This window comes from Medicago sativa, chromosome 8, assembly GCF_051527215.1.
Source record: "Medicago sativa cultivar Bolivia chromosome 8, Bolivia_mono, whole genome shotgun sequence".
In the NCBI taxonomy this organism is placed as follows: Eukaryota; Viridiplantae; Streptophyta; class Magnoliopsida; order Fabales; family Fabaceae; genus Medicago; species Medicago sativa.
The window spans coordinates 54,288,450-54,306,089 of NC_140756.1; the positions used below are offsets into that span (position 1 = coordinate 54,288,450).

Sequence of the window (17,640 nt, forward strand, 5' to 3'; positions counted from 1 at the left end):
AAAATAAACATGAAAGTAATTTCAATAATTTATTTTAAGATAAATGGAAATGGAAAATAAAATGATCTGACAGTAGACAATATGGATTGCTGGTTTTCTTTATGTATATACTAGACTTTTCACCCGTGCTGCCGCACGGGTCATATACAATGTAAATATAGTAAAGAAAAGCAAAAATACATCGTATATTTTCAACTTAATGTTCAAATGTCATAACTTTAAATTCAATAGTAATTGAGGTTTTCGTGTCTACACATTTTGGAAAATTTCTTTAAACACTACATTCGAAGTACTATCAATGCAAACACCATGTTCATCTATTAGCAAATTTTTCAGACCGTTTCATGAGGTAACCCCTGATATTGATACATAAAGTTGACCATTTGAGAACACGATGTGGAAGGTATATACCAACCTGATTTAGTGATTGCCCTTAAATTTTGTTAATGGTCATTGTATAACACACAACTATAGGAAACTGTCTACATTGAACAAAAAATAGTAGGTGAAGAAGTTAAACTAAGTCCACCCTATTTCCTTTCAAACTCAGCAAATTCAAAGTATCCCACAGTGAGACTTTTTATCATACATAAATTGGCAAGTTAAAAACGACATTCATAATACAATAGAACATGAGATGTTGCATTTTTAATCTATATTCTTGATAACAACTATCACTTTTACAGAAAATATGGATTAGGACATGAAAAGATTACAACATGTAGCTTTTACATAACATATGGATTAGAACAACTGCAGCAGAACACAAACTCTAGCTGCCTCATACCAAAACGGGCTTCGAAATTATCTTCCGAGACCAGAAAATGTGAGTTGAATAGGCATTAGAACAACACCGCGGAAAAAATGGCCCAAAAACTCTACAGCAGCATGTTAGCAAAACATGACATAGCATTAGTAGCAGACCTCTCAAATGAAAAAAGTACAGATATACTACCAGGAAAATTCTCGAATTCCAAAAAAAGAGTAGAACTCTCTTAATGTGCACTTTTGAGTAGAACTCTCTTAATGTGCACTTTTGAGTATTCATACAAAATTGAACCTTATTATGGCCACAAACATTGTACCAGCGTATAAGTTATTACAATATAAAAAGATAGTTAGAAATTCAAATCATAAACAATGTGGTAAATTACACACAAAATAGCACTAATAAGAAAATAAAAATCACATAAATTTGTAATTCTTGCAACAAAAAAATAAGTGTTGGAAATAGCTTTGCAAGATCATAATGAAATCTAGTCGTTCATTGAGAAATTTAAAGACAATAATCATTGGCTACAACTCATTTGTTCATTAAACTATCAAGAAATATCTAAAATAAATCTGAGAAACTGAGAATTTTCAGCAGGTAGTAGTCCGGTCTATCTAATTAGATACACCATTGATTATCTCAAATAGCTACAATAGACCCGTGTATATACATTCGCGACATTAGAGAGATCTAAAGACAATCAAATACTACAGAGTAAAAAATCAGCCACCTCTCTAAAAAAAAATTGCTACAAAGAGTATGACTTTAATCAATGCAATATAAAAAAAATAAAATCAATGCAATATGTTATCATCTCTAGAAAATATGATGTTCCACTTGAGTATGATGGTGATGCACAATTTGATATCAAATACTTTAATTAAAAAAACGTTTATTAGCAAATAAGAAACAGATATAGAAGATACATATACACCAATATAGTGACCTGCACCACCACAGAAAGGCCAACTATCACAACTTAATTGTCCATAATTAAGATGAAAATATATGTCTGTTAATTAATTAGGCATCAGTTTGAACACATCTTGCTCTATCCTAGAATTTGAACAAATTTATTTAATGGACACAAAGAACTTATTCCAATCATTGATACGTTGAGTTACTAAATTGTAGTTCCATATGAAGTCATCTGACATAGTCACACATTGCCCTAAATGTTCAAATAATTGATTTTGCAATTTTTCATAGGCATCATTCATACGGAATATGCAAATAAGAAACAAATATGTCAACAATGTATCAAGTTCGCGGCCATAAGTATGAGCCTTAATCAAGACATTAATAAAAATATAAAGATAACAGACTAAACAATCATTCATTTTGAAAAGTCAAAAGCAATTATTCAAAAGTTATAAATTCTATAGACATATGTATAGTTAGCTCCATTTCTTGCCAAAGGAAAGCTCAAATTTTGAATCCAATTTGATAGAACCAATGAGTAAGACAAATTATTACCTGACATAAAAGAAGTTCAAGATTTAATAGAGAACCACATGCTTTAGAAGCATAATAAACCCACAGCTAATATGCATAATCCTAGTGACTAATCTAATGGCAACCAAGAATGACAACAATCCTGCAAAGGAGGAAAAAAAGGGTTATTAAGTTAAAGAAGTTCTTAGCAAAATAATGTCAAGGCAAAAAACAGAGACTTTCAAGGCTTAACTGAAACACACATTTGTAACCCAAAAGAAAGTATGAGTGGTGAAAATGAAATCCAATGAGGCATTCCTTCAAACATTTTAAAGGGAAAGTAATTAAAGCTGAACAACATAATTTCCAGAGTGCTTTTGTTATCATCTGGTTTGATAAATGAAGTCCTAAATAATTTATTCCACACTGACTTCATTCTTCCTTCCAATAGTAATATAGTCATAACCTCATTTATATCATTCTCTTAAACCTAGCCAAAGTTACCTTGTTATAAAATGTCAAAAAAATTACACAACCTTTACAAAGTTACCATGTTAGCATACATATCAAAATAAAATTAAAATTCTTCAAGAGAAACAGGAAAAAAACACTATATTCATACCTATAACTCAATTTTTAAGCTCGAGAGGTGGCAATTGATTTGGCGGTTGAAAGAAATTGGGGATAGAGGCTTGAAATTGGGTGCTTGATGAAATGACAGAGAGGGACATAAAAATTGGTAAAACGGCCTAAAGATCTCTAGATTTTAATAACAAAGAGGTTGTATCAATGGTTGTTTTGAGTTTGTGTTAACCAAAATTGATTCATTAAATCTTGCACCTAACTATTGAGAGAGTTACTTATCCATCTAGTCTTCTTGCTTCCGTCAAATTTAAAGCTTTCTCAAATACCAATAGTTGATGGATCCTCTTGTTCTACATCATTATTACAGTCAAGCTATGCATTCCTCAATAAACACAATCCTACCAAAAAGGAAAACCTGCAAAAGTGAAGAAAAAATAGGGAGAAAAAAAAATCAGAAACATAATTAGATGAGATAGAGAGACTGATACATCCAATCCAACCAATGAATATTATGAAAAATACCTATCTAGATCATAAGTGGTCATGACAATCACCTTCCGGTGAATTTTTAAAAATCACTAATTGCTTTTATCGATTGAATAATCACCCTCTGCCACTGTCTTCGATTCCTCCACTTCACCGTTCAAGAAATCTGACCAACAATTTCAATTAACACAGTTTAACTTAACTCCTTGCAAATCAAATCAAAATCAAAATTTAAAACGTTATGTTAAATCAAAAAATTGTATTTGTCATGCTTTTAATTTCCTTTGACTCTCAAAGTACAGCAGCAAATCATCAAAATATTCAAGTTACATCAATCACTTTAATTTTTGTCAATCCACAATATCAAAAGTAAGCATGAAATAATTTTAATTTGCTCGAGAAATTAGAGTTTTGATATTTCCTACCTAATTCAATAGTCATGAAGATTTCTAATCTGGATACACAATTTCTCCATATATGCAACTATCAAAGACCTTTACATTTACTTCATACTACTGAGACCCTGCATCGATCAAACCAAAACATTAAATCTCAAAACAAAAGCACTCAATGCTTCAATGTAAATACCAAATGAACAAATTTAAACAACAAAAAACCTATTAACAAAATGAGTTTGGCATATTTTTACCGTAGCATAACCAATAGACGGATTATACTCATTACACACTACAATATCTCCATCTGCATACTAAGCAATCTCCTAGCCATGTGAATTTCCCTTGGACTGTCAAACACATAATACACGACACCTCAATCAAATAAACATAAACTACCATAACAAAGCACAAATCACTTACTTCAAAGACAAAAATTGAACCGTCACAATTACATTCTCGTTAGTTTTATGAGAATATAGCACAGTTTTTGAAGATGACGGCCGAATCATTTTAATCTCACCGAACCTACAACAATCAACAAATTTCAAAAAAAAAAAAATCAAAACAATTAAGTGTCACCAGCTGAAGTTTGACCCATGATATTAGAGTGCTAGGTGTGGGGTAGAAGAATTACTATTTTTTTAAATGATGAACAGAACATATAAATTCATTCCAAGCTTAGTCGACGTTTGATCTTTAAACCATGAACAAAACATATAAAATTATAAAATTTAGATGAAATCGATGAGATTTGGATGAGAAGAAATCAAACCTCTTTTGAATCAACAATCGAAAATGATCAGCGTTTTTGTGTTTCTGTATAGGAAGGATTCAAAATCGAACCTTTTGGACTCAGTGATTGAGGAGAATCAAAAGGTTGGGGGGAGAATGTGAAATCGCTAATGGTGAAGGATGGTTGAGAATGGTTAATCCATCTGAAGGACTGCGAAAGTTGCTCAGAGCGAAAATGAGAGAGAAACGGAGATTCTGATATGAGCAAGAAGATGGGTCAGAATCAGATACGGCGGCGGCGAAGATGAAATGACCAGAGTTAGTGATGGTGGTGATACGGCTGCTGCGGAGATGAAATGGCCACAGGTGATGGTGCGGATACGACGGAGGTCCGCTAGATTCCGGTGGCAGAGGGAGATGATGGTATTCAGATAATGGGTGTGAGAGAAAATAGAGAGAGGGGGTTAGGTCAGAGTGATTGTTTCCAGGGAAGAGAAAGACGCTTGTTGAGCGCGCGTACAGTTGTTTGGCTTTTTTTTCTCTTCTTTTGTTACTATAGCTGTTTCGTAATTAAGGTTTAGGTCAGGGTTAAAACAGGAATTTTATTCGCTAGGGTTTAGGTTTAATTAGGGCGAAAATTCTAGCTTGGGGCAACTTTTATATATAGTATGATAACATTGTTTTTTGAAATTTTCACTATGAATATAATTTGTTTTTATGTTAACACTTTGGTCTCTAGATGAAGGGTTCCTGTTAATTAGAGATGAGATAAGTAAAGACCGAGCAATAATTGTCCCATTCATGCATCATGGTTTAATTAATTCAAGGAATATGATACTTGTGATAATGGATTCAACTAATGACTACATTATGCTTTGATTAACGGAAGATATTATTAGTCAACTACTCCCTCCGTTTTATAATACTTGTCGTTTTTGAAAAAATTACACATACTAAAAAATCAATAATTTTTGTTATTTATTTTATGAAATTATGTGTTTTTTCTATTTTTTTTAGGCGAAAAGAGAAATAGATTAAATAAAAATAACAATATACATTGACTGGGGGGACATTAGACCTGACCTAGGTACAACCTAAATGGGAATAAAACATGAAAATAGTTAAGGGTATTATTAATAACCAATAATTAATGTTGCATTGAAACTTGAAAGTGACAAGTAAAATGAAACAAAATTATTTTGCAAAAGCGACATGTGTGAAACGGAGGGAGTAGTTGAGGTGTAGATATTAATGAATATTTATTTTTAGGAATGCGTTAAATTACTATGTTTTTTTCGATCAAGCAAACTACCGTAAATTGTTCGTATATTTCTTGATATTTTTTTTAGTGTATCAAATCTCAATCAACAATATAGATAGAGACTATAAATTGTACGGACAAGTATTGTAGTGTAACCCTAAAAAAAAGTATTGCAGTGTAAATCACATAACGTCTATACATGAGTTATTTTATTAATTAACTAGTAAAAGATCGGTGTATTCATACATATCGCGTAACATTGTGGTAATTATATAAAAGTTGTATTGGTAATATTGTCAAATGTATATAGATGAAATTATCAACATTAATTTAATATTTTTATTAAAAAAATTATAAAACAGGTACGTAACAAAAAAAAAAAGGAAAACTATGAGAGAGAGCGACAGGAGAGAGAGAGATACCTCGCGGTGGCCGGATTTTCGAACAGTGGCAACCGCACCGGAGCTTTTCTTTGGATGAGAGAAACACTGGGGGGGATAGGGGTCCAGCCTGGGTGGCAGAAATTGAGGGGGATAGGGGAGATTGGTCTGTAGTTAGGTCTCGGAAGCGGAAAGCGACGCAACCGGTGGATCGAGGACGGGACAGGTCAAGGGTTTCAGAGTGGCATGGAGGCAAGGAGCAGGGCAAGGGTTGGGAACCGCAGTATTATGGAGCGGACGACAGAGAATTGAACAGAGAATCACGAGTGCAACCTAGGGTTTCTTACGATCAGAATGTTTCACGTTTGCACGTACATGGCAGACAGGAAAATGCAGTTATGAAACGCGAAGCAGGTTTTTTCTGTAGAGGGGCATCGTAACAGTGGTAACAACGTTCATAAGGCTTCCTTCTACTTCACCAACATTCCAGACTGTATGCCACTGTATCGGTTACGTTAATATTTTGAGGTATGTGGAATTCTTTCGGATGTTTATGTAGCCAGACGTCTAAATGCTCGTGGACAGGTTTATGGATTTGTAAGGTTTATGAATGTGAAAGATAGAGACAAATTAGGGCAAGCTTTAAATAACATTTGGATTGGTGACTGTCGAGACTGGGCTAGGGAAGCTAGGTTCGATAGGTTTGCGGATTTTGATGAGGAAAATAGGGCTGTTAGGAAGGTGGACCGATCTGTTGTGAAGGGGGTGGAGGTTAGGCTGGTTGTGATTACTCCTGGTGACGGGATTATGAATGTGAGGGTGAGGAAGGAGGAGTTGGATGAGAAGGAGAGAGAGGGAGAAAAAATTGTGAAGGTTGGAATGGTGGATGTTAGAGTAGTGCAGCAGAGGAAAAAAATAAGTCGAAAATTAAAAAAAACAAGAAAACAAGAGTGAGGATGAGGGAGTTGTGGGGAAGGAGGACAGGAAGAACGCGGAAGGAGGGTCGGTGTGGAAGCCGAAGGAAGGGAAGGTTGTGGAGAGTGTTGGTCCACTGTCTAAAAATCAACGGTGGTATAACACCAATCCGGAAGACCGTTTGTGGGCTAGTGGGGTATGGTGGAAAGGGTGGTGTCGGGAGATTCTTCGTTATCTTTACAACAAAGGGTGTAAGATGCCGGTTTTGCGAATGTCGTGGTAACACCGATGGGAAGTGATAGGGTTTTCCTTCATTGTTTGGGAGGAGATGATATTTGGAATGTGTTTAATGAGGCTATTCATTTTTTTTGGTATGTTGTTTGCGGACTTGCATAAATGGTCTCCAGTTGAGGTTAATTATGAGAGGGGAGCTTGGTTAAGGATCTATGGTACTCCTGTGCATGCTTGGAATGAATTGTTCTTCAAATTATGTGTGTTGGGGTGCGGAAGATTTATTCGATCGGATACTTGTATGGTGGATAAGGCGCGTTTCGATTATGCTCGCGTTCTTATTTCGACAACTCATTTGGAGATTATTAATTCATCTTATGAGATTGCTATAGATGGTATTAAACATGTGATTAAATTGGTGGAAGATTGGGGGAGTAATTTAGGGGAGGATGCATTCTTGTCGGAAGAGGAGTTGGAGTCACCGTCGGATAATTTAGCAAATATTCATGACACGGTTGGCATGGAAAATTGTCAGGATGATGTTGATGCATTGGTGGATGACCTTAATACAGATTGGCTGAAAGGTAATAATGAACAAGTTGTTAATTTAGAGGGCGAAGCTTGCATTTTCGTAAAAGACAGCAAGGCTGAATTGGTACAGCAAGTGCAAATTCCTGAAGCGACCTTACAGCAGGATCCTTGCACGGTTAACATTGTTAATTCAAAGGAGAATCATGTGAATCCTGTTTATTCTTTTGTTGTTGGCTCATGCTCGGTTAAGGACGGAAAGAAAACAGCAGCGGCATCTAGATCCTCATCAAATCCGAAACAAAAAGAAAAAGCTTGCTGCGATTGTTCTTAAGCACTCTGCTGGTTTTATAAAAAGAATTGCTCGACTTCCTTTGACAGATAGAAAGAAATTTTTGAAGGTTTTAAAGAAACAGAAATGCAAGAGAAATGTGGGGTCAAAGGCAACAAAAGAGATGTCTACGTTAACTTCTACCTCTACGAATACATCTAATGTTTCTGTTAACAAAGAATGGGAGCATTGGATTGTTCTTCATGATAAAAAGGAGAATGTAGCGGAGGATGTGAGGGAGATAGGTAAGACGTTGGGTGTTAATGTTAAGGGAGACAAAAGTAATGGTTTGAATTTGTTGACCAAGGAGGGGAGAAGAGAGTTTAGGGCGGAGAGATGGAGTATGTTGGAGGCGGGAAAAGAGGTGGATGGTGGGTGTGTCAGGGAGGGGGTGTAGGGGTCGGTAGAGTTGGTGTGGGTGGGGGAGGAGAGTGGTGGAAATGAAGATTACTTCTTATAATGTTCGAGGTTTGGGTGGTTTTGAGAAACGTGCAGAAGTGCGGCGTTTTGTTCAAGATAAGCGTCCGTTTGTGGTGTGTTTGCAAGAATCTAAATTGAGTACGGTTGACGGTTTTACTGTTAAATCTCTGTGGGGTAGTGAATATTGTGGGTACTCTTATCAAGCGTCTAATGGGGCATCTGGAGGTTTAATTACTATGTGGGATACGTCCGTCGTGGAGGTTTGGTGTACTATGAGTTACAAACATGTTTTGATTATTAAAGGGAAGGTAATTCTCACAGGTCAAGATTTTATTATTGCTAATGTTTATGCACCTTGTGATACAACTGCGAAACAAGATTTATGGATGCGTCTGTCTCAATTTATTCTTATCAATGGTGATGCGAATGTCTGTGTTTGTGCGGACTTTAATTCTGTTAGATTGGAGGAGGAGAGGAGAGGAAGAAATGTGATTTTTAGACAGTTGGATGCCGACAATTTTAATAATTTTATTGATGGTAGTTTCTTGATAGATTTACCTATTTGTGGAAGATTATACACTTGGTATCGTGGTGATGGTATTTCCATGAGCAGGATTGATAGATTTCTTGTGTCTACAAAGTGGTGTGAATCTTGGCCTAATTTTATTCAAGTGGCGCATCAGCGGGGCCTCTCCGATCATGTTCCGCTTGTTCTATATGTTGATGAGACAAATTGGGGCCCTTGACCTCTACGTTTGATGAAGTGCTGGTATGAATTTGATGGTTATGCTGCTTTTGTCCGTGAAAATTTAAACTCTTTTAATTTGGATGGGTGGGGCGGCCATGTCCTGAAAATGAAGCTAAAAATGATTAAATCTTGTCTCAAGGAGTGGCATGAAAAACATTCAAAGAATATTGAAGGTAAGATATCAGATGTAAAAAATAGACTTTCTTCCCTTGACATTAAAGGGGAGGAAGAAGAGCTGGTGGAGGAAGAGGCTAAGGAGATTCGCGAGTTGTCTGTTGAATTGCATGCTATGTCACGCGTTCATACTAGTCTGAATTGGCAAAAGGCGAGGATGAATTGGTTACGGGAAGGTGATGCAAATTCAAAATTCTTTCATAATATGATGTCAAAAAGACAACGTCGGAATTCTTTACATGTCATTAATGTTGATGGGGTGCGTGTGGAAGGGTTCAGAATATTAGGATGGCTGTTCAAAATCATTTTGCAAGTCATTACAGTACTCGTGTTGTTGAGCTCCCAGATGTTCACGGTCTAAATTTCAGAAAATTGTCATTTGCTCAGGCAGGTCAATTGGTGCGACCTTTTTCGTTGGATGAGGTTAAACAGGCGGTTTAGGACTGTGATAGTTATAAGAGTCCTGGACCTGATGGTATTCATATGGGGTTCATCAAAGATTTTTGGCATGAACTGAAAGATGATTTTTTGAGGTTTTTTGTGGAATTCCATCGGAATGGGAAGTTGACAAAGGGAGTAAATTCGACATTTATTGCTTTGATTCCGAAGGTGGATAGTCCCCAAAGGCTAGCTGATTTTCGACCAATTTCCTTGGTTGGGTGTATGTACAAAGTGCTGGCAAAGGTCCTTGCTGATCGCCTCTGTAACACCCCGTTTTTCCAACATAAAAATTTCTCAATTAAAAATCAGAGTTTATCAACTTTAAAAGGAATGCTACACTTCTTAAAAATTCATAAAATAAATAGCAATTTAACCTTCAAAAATCATTCAACATAATCGTTTCAAAATTTCGCAGCGGAATTAGTTCAACGTTAATAAAAGTCTTTGGCACGCAGGCCTCATCATAAAATCTCATAAGTCTTGTTCAACATTTAATCATAAAAATCCATAGATAATACGTAAGGAATAGAAGTAAAGTCAAAGTCCCATCCCGTTACGTATCAGAGCACCTAGACACAACGTGAGGAGTCCACTCACGACCGCCTCTAATCTTTATTACCTGCAAGTTACCCATACGAAGGACAACATTTTCAAGCAGAAGGGGTGAGATTTCACAAACATCATATTAAGCATATAATTCATCAAAATACATTTAACAACATTAAGCATCACTAACCTATCAAACATTTATCACTTAGCATCATATCAAATCATAATCAATTCATAATTAAACATCATCATCAAAATCATATTTCATTGTAAGAAATTCAACTTCATAACTTGACTCGACAATGCGACTCAACTTGACAATGCAACTCTTAACATCTTAAATCATCTTAAAACCTCTTGATATGCAAATGCATGTGGTACCATTCAGGGCATCAAGCCCCCAACATATATGAGTGTAAATAGGCTCTTCAGGGCATCAAGCCCCCAATAAAAGTGATCAAAAGCTCCAGGGCATCAAGCCCCCAACGTAGTTGAGCAAAAGCTCCAGGGCATCAAGCCCCCGTCTTTAATGAGTATGTAATGGACTCAACTTCCTACAACTTAGACAACTTCATGGACATCCCTTATAATTCCATTATTATGGAAAACTTCTCAAATCTTTACAACTTAGACCGACTTATACAACTCCGTGACATTAAATGGTCAACAGCAGCAAACAACAACAAATGCAGCATATAACAGTGCTTAAATATCATATCATCATTAAAGAATGGATTCGCATTAACATAAGCATCATAAATAACACGTATAGTGTATAATAACAATATCACTTCATTAATAATCTTAGTCATCTAATTCAGATTCTGGATAGCTTTAGTCATTCTAAACAACTTCATTTTTATCTCTAGGATCAACTCATAACTACACGTGCAAAAAGGATCGCAAAAACTTAACAAGGTTATCTGTCTTTTAGTTGCTCGCGAGGCGAGCTCATCTACTCGCCATTGCGAGTTCATGTTTATGGGCTACTCGCCATTGCGAGTTGGTTGCTCTCGGGTTCTTGACATTTTTCACCCAAAAATCCCATTTTTAACTTCCCTGGGTCCAATCTTGACCCCAAAACTTACCTAATCATTCTTATAACTATTAAGGCACTCAAAACCATATAAAACTTGGCCTAAACATCAATTACAAAATCATGATTTTCTCACTGGGTTACTCGCCGTTGCGAGTTAATTTACTCACGAGGCGAGCGATGAAGTTCATAGCTCGCGAGGCGAGCTAAGCTACTCGCCACTGCGAGGGATGAAGGTCAGTTCAACCAGAATTCAGTTTTCTTCAAATTTTCACCTAAACTCATGGTTCTAACCTCAAAACAACTTCTAATAATCACCCTATGGATTATCTATGGTCTGTACACAAGTTTTTCATCAATTCAACTAGTTTTCATGGTTCAATCATCAAATCGATCTCCAAACCCTAATTCTCAATTCTCATAAAACTCTACCTACATCATGCTAAATCTATTTTTCAGAATCATAGACTTAATAATATTCAAAGTTAGTCTCACCCTTACCTTATAACAGATGAAATCGCAGCTTTCCAGGTCTCCTCCTCTTCTCTTGACTTTTCTATCTTTTTCACCGAACACTGATCGTACGTTATGTTTTTCTCTCAACCTAACTCCTCTATTTATAACACCTATTCTATTCTTTCTATTTCTTCTTTCTTCCACTAAAATTTCTAATTTTATAAAACAACCCCACATCTCAATAATTATTTTATTTTCAAATCTTATTTTATTTAATAATAAAATAAGTCGCACTATCATTATAATTTCACAACAATCATATATTCTCTCAAAAATCACATAATTCATATAAATATATGCTAAAACTCATTAAAATAATTAAATAATTACGACGGGCGTAACAACCTTCGTGGTGTTTTGGATTTTGTGGTGTCGGATGCTCAGTTTACCTTTGTTCGCGGTAAGCAAATTCTTGATGGCATTCTCATTGCTAATGAGGTAGTTGATGAGGCTAAACGCAAGAACAAGGAACTATTATTGTTTAAGGTTGATTTTGAAAAGGCCTACGATTCTATTGATCTCAATTATTTACACTCAGTGATGTTGAATATGAACTTCCCAACACTTTGGAGAAAATGGATTATGGAGTGTGTTGGAACAGCTTCAGCTGCCGTCCTTGTTAATGGGTGTCCGACGGAGGAGTTTCCTATCCAGAGGGGGCTTCGCCAAGGGGGTCCTCTCTCGCCATTTTTATTCTTATTGGCGGCGGAAGGTTTCGATGCTCTGATGAAGGCTTCTATGACTATAATATTTTTCAACCGTATGGTGTGGGCTCTCAACGGGATGTAAGGCTGTCTCATCTCCAATTTGCTGATGATACGCTAATTATGGGTGATAAAAGCTGGTTGAATGTGCGTACAATTCGGGCGGTGTTGCTAATTCTTGAGGAGTTTCGGGTTTGAAGGTTAATTTCAATAAAAGCATGCTGACGGGTGTTAATATTTCCACATCTTGGCTATCAGAAGCGGCTGCAGTTTTAAATTGTAGAACTGGCTTAATTCCTTTTGTGTATTTGGGGTTGCCTATTGGAGGTGATAGTGGGAAACTTAGTTTTTGGAAACCAGTGGTGGATCGTATTTCGGCTAGATCGTCGTCTTGGAATAATAAGTACTTATCTTTAGGTGGCCGCCTGGTTCTTCTGAAGTCTGTCCTGTCTTCTCTTCCGGTTTACTTTCTTTCCTTCTTCAAGGCACCTACAGGTATAATTTCCTCTATCGAATCTATTTTTAAACAATTTTTTGGGGCCGGTGTGAGGTCTCTAAAAAAATTGCTTGGATTAAATGGGATTCTGTGTGTTTACCTGTGATTAGTGGTGGTTTGGGGGGTTCGGAGGTTAGGGGAATTTAATTTGTCGTTATTAGGGAAGTGGTGTTGGAGGATGATGGTCGATAAGGATGGGTTGTGGTATCGTGTTCTAAAGGCTAGGTATGGGAAGGTAGGTGGTCGGATAAAGGAAGGAGGTAGAAAATCTTCTAGGTGGTGGAGGTCGATTTGCAATGTGAGGGAGGGAAGTGGGTTGGTTGTAGGCCGGTGGTTTGATGATAATATTAGGCGGGTGGTAGGAAACGGTCGTAACACTTTCTTTTGGACAGATAACTGGCTGGGTGGAGTTCCCTCAAAACTTCAGTTCAGTCGCCTTTATGACTTATCTGTGCATAAGGAGTGTTCAGTGGAGGATATGGCGAGAGCGGGGTGGGAGGATGGAGGCCTTGGGTGGGTGTGGAGGCGTCATTTGTTAGCTTGGGAGGAGGAGAGTGTGAGGGAGTGTGTAGGGTTGTTAAATAACATTGTTTTGCAAGACAATATCCAGGACCAGTGGCGGTGGTTGCTTGATCCGATTCACGGATATACGGTTAAGGGGACTTATAGCTTCCTAACCACTTCAGATGAGTACATAGCTGATGTCGCAGGCCTTGATGTGTGGCATAAATTGGTTCCTTCAAAAGTTTCTTTGTTTGCTTGGCGTCTACTTCAAGATAGAATACCGACAAAGTCAAATTTAGTGCGTCGTCATGTTATTCAACCAACTGACAACTTTTGTGTAGGTGGTTGCGGTTCTTCTGAAACGCCGGATCATCTCTTCATTACGTGCGGTATTTTTGGGAGAACATGGTATCTTATTTGTTTGTGGCTTGGTATCCCTTGTGTTTTTCCAGGTTCGGTGAAAGATCACTTCTCTCAATTTATACATTTGGCGGGTATGCCGCGGCTTTCCCATTTTTACTTAAAGATTATTTGGCTGGCTTGTGTTTGGGCAATATGGAAGGAGAGAAATAACAGTGTCTTCAATAATGTGGTTATTGATCCTCTCAGTATTGTTGAAAAAGTGAAGCTGAAGTCTTTTTTATGGCTTTCGTCAAATGTTGTTCCTCTTCCGTTTGGTTTTCACGATTGGTGGAGATATCCTCTACCTTGTATGGGTATCATGTAATTGTTTTAGTTTTTTCTCCTTCGGTGCAGGCATCATTGGTAGGTGCCTGTAGATTGTATCAGACTTCGGTGGATTCACCACTTTAGCACACCTTGTGCGGGGTGAAACACTACTTTATTGAGCAATATATCCCATTTTGATTTGTTAAAAAAAAAAATTATAAAAGTTATGATGTTATAAAATCTGCATTTATCTAAATATTTCATTCGCTAATATGCGATCTATGATTAATTATAATAATTATTCAAAAAGAGTGTAACTAATTACTTAAAGGAAAAAAAAAAGAGTTGTATCCATCCCAATCTCTGTGGGCGAACATGTAACTTTTTGAACTTAGGGGTGGCGGCTTTCCCTAAGGGTATGTTTGGTTCCAAAGAAAGAGAGAGGAAAGATAGGTGAGTGGATGGAAAGAGAGTGGAAAGATGGTCTTTCTTTGGTTTGGCACAACAAAGGAAAGAAACTTTTTGGCAGGTCCCACATAGAAAATGTTTCTGCGCTGGATTGGGGAGAAAGTGGAAAGATACCCCTATTTTTATTGAATGTACTAAAGTGCCCTTCAGTCTTGTATATTTTTACAATCCATGTTTCAATGTTTTTTTTTTGTCTTTTGCATAGTAATCTCAAACAATATTTTATTATTTTTAATACTTATACACATTTTTTATGAGACATACTCATGGATAGCCATTTTTTTGGACCAATTTTAATATAGTGTTTATAGCAAAATTATTTAAATGTATTTTCATTGAAAAATTATTTAAATAACACAATAACATAGGGTTATTTATGTCTTTTATTAAATTCATCTCTTTCTTTCCTCTTTCACTTTCACTTTTACCAAACAACCAACAAATCATCTCACTTTCTACTCACTTTCTTCTTACTTTCTTTCCTTTAACATTCTTTCCTCTAACTTTCATTCCTTCCACTATCCAAACACACCCTAAATAGTAACGCATAGTAGTTCTGTTTCTGCTCACAACTAAATTTTGGATTACCACGATCTTTTCTTTAGGAATCACAGGATTAAGACCCAAAAATAAATTATCTTTGCGGTGGTTATGACTTATGATAAAATTGATTTCTTTCCTCTTTATACCCATTGCCAAAAACGGATCCCTACCGCATTGAAAAAATTGATTTCTTTCTTGATTAAACAAATTCATTGCATTCGGACAAAATCTATAGTATGATGGGGAATTAACATTTAAGTACCATCCATCCTAGCACATGATTGTGTGAGCTTTTTGCAACCCTTCATAGAAGGTGAATAGAGTTTTGCTTGGTTTGATGTTGGGTTTCGACCTTTATCAATAAAATTTTATATAACTTTTTAACTCCATGCAACAATGATCCATTTAAATAGCATAACTTTTATTTTTGCATTCTCGTACCAAAAAACAAAAAAAAAAAATATAGTATATAGCTATGAGTATATGCACATTGTAGGCAACGAAATGGATTAATTGACAAACACCTTAAATTGTATTAAACTACTTTTTTTTGAGACAACTTGATTTATTGATGATATTGGAGATTATCAGTCGAAACTGCTTAAATAACATATCATAAAGAGAAGTATTATTGCTTTAAATTGTGAAAAGAATATTTCACAACATGAAACGGAAAATGCCGCTAGTGTTTAGGGGGTGGATCTGGGTATGTTATTGGGTCTTTACCTTTTGATAGGGGTGTACGTCTTGGTCCACCCCTTCTGATTGGAGTTGAGAGCTTCACAAATTGGGGAAATGGTATTGAGCTTGGACCCGATGGAACAAGTCTTTTGATGTCATAGTTAATCCCGTAATTTTGTGTTGTAGGCTTATCTAGTGTTGAGGGTTTAAAGGGTGAATTTGGTGTTGTTATTGGGTCACGACCTTTTGATAGGGGTGTACGCCTTGATCCACCCCTTCTGGTTGTGGTTGGGGGCGTCTGAATTGGGGGAAATTGTATTACGCTTGGACCCGATGGAACAAGTCTTTTGATGTCATAGTTAAACCTGTAATTTTGTGTTAGCGGCTTATCTAATGTTGAGGGTCCCAAGGCTGGATCTGGTGGTGAATTTGTTAGAGGTGTACGTCTTGATCCACCCCGAAGGCTTCGTCGACCTACTTTGATTTCATAATTTCTAAGACTATCACCAATGGCAGTAGAAATGAATAAGAATGATATAACACCAACCAAACAAACCTTTGAAATTTCCATCTCACTAAGTTTGAGTTTTAGTATGACAAAATCATGTATAAATATCAAACTTCGTAGGTTTATTTTGTTATCCATTAATTATGCCATTATTATGGTCAAAAGAATAAAAAAAAAAGTTTGCCATTCGTTCCATTTAAGAAGGTCCATGAATTTTAGTAAAACAGTCAAAATTCGATTACAATACCTTTTTTTATATTAGGTCCAGAATTTTTAGTAAAAAAAGTCAAGATTCATTTACAATATTTTTTATTCTTTTCCTTCTTTTTTCATTTTATTCTTTCCAATACATAAATGCTTTTCTATATATAATTTTATTTTGGAAAAAATAGTGAGCTTAGCTTAGTTGGTATGGACAATGCATAAAACATAAAAATATGCAAGGTCTGGGGTTCAAATCCCGGCCACCACAAAAAAAAAGTCTTTTTTAAAGCATCGTATCGTATTTTAATTTTTAAAGTATCGTATTTTAATTTTAATTTTAACATTTATATTTTTTTCCAATAAATTTAATTTTCACATATAGTACTACATTTTTTCTCCACCATTGAAATACAACAATTACTTTTTTTAGAATTTAATTATTATTTTCTCTTAATTATCATTTTCTCTCTCATGTTTGATAGTTGAGATTCCACTTGAAAAAACTTGAGATAATTTTCAAAGAAGAGAATCCAAATCCGTTGGTTACCTTCCTCTTTGTTCTCATTGCCAAAGTAAAAACGAATATCTCCCCATTAATACTTCGTTCTTTTCTTATTATAGATTTTTAATTTCGTACTTTTTTCCGATCACTATTATAATTAATTTTTTTTTATGTTCATTGAACAACAGATGTATCTTGTCTATATTATAATCCAAATACACCAATTATTCAACGAATCTAAAAATGTTTTTTTGTTTATAATAATGAACAGAATGATATAATTTATCATAGAAATTTCAAGCGGTATTTAGAATCTAGAAACATGAATAGTTTTTAATAAGGATTGGTATATCATAAACAAACTTGCATAGTATAACAAGACATATGAACTTTGTAAATGATCTTATACTTGTGTGTTGACTCG

General features: G+C 35.8%; 1 long non-coding RNA gene across 2 annotated transcripts; it reads right to left on the minus strand.

Annotated features, from left to right (window-relative positions):
* Positions 1 to 614: 614 nt before the first annotated feature.
* LOC146899571 (uncharacterized) lies at positions 615 to 4,202 on the minus strand. 2 transcript variants are annotated; one of them, XR_015023555.1, is made up of 7 exons: positions 4,128 to 4,202; positions 3,927 to 4,022; positions 3,703 to 3,800; positions 3,314 to 3,443; positions 2,829 to 3,206; positions 2,249 to 2,369; positions 615 to 878 (listed from the first exon to the last, which is right to left on the minus strand). It is a non-coding gene; the product is annotated as an uncharacterized LOC146899571 (long non-coding RNA). The 2 variants fall into 2 exon arrangements; XR_015023554.1 differs by having other exon boundaries at positions 3,927 to 4,193.
* Between the last annotated feature and the right edge of the window lie 13,438 nt (positions 4,203 to 17,640).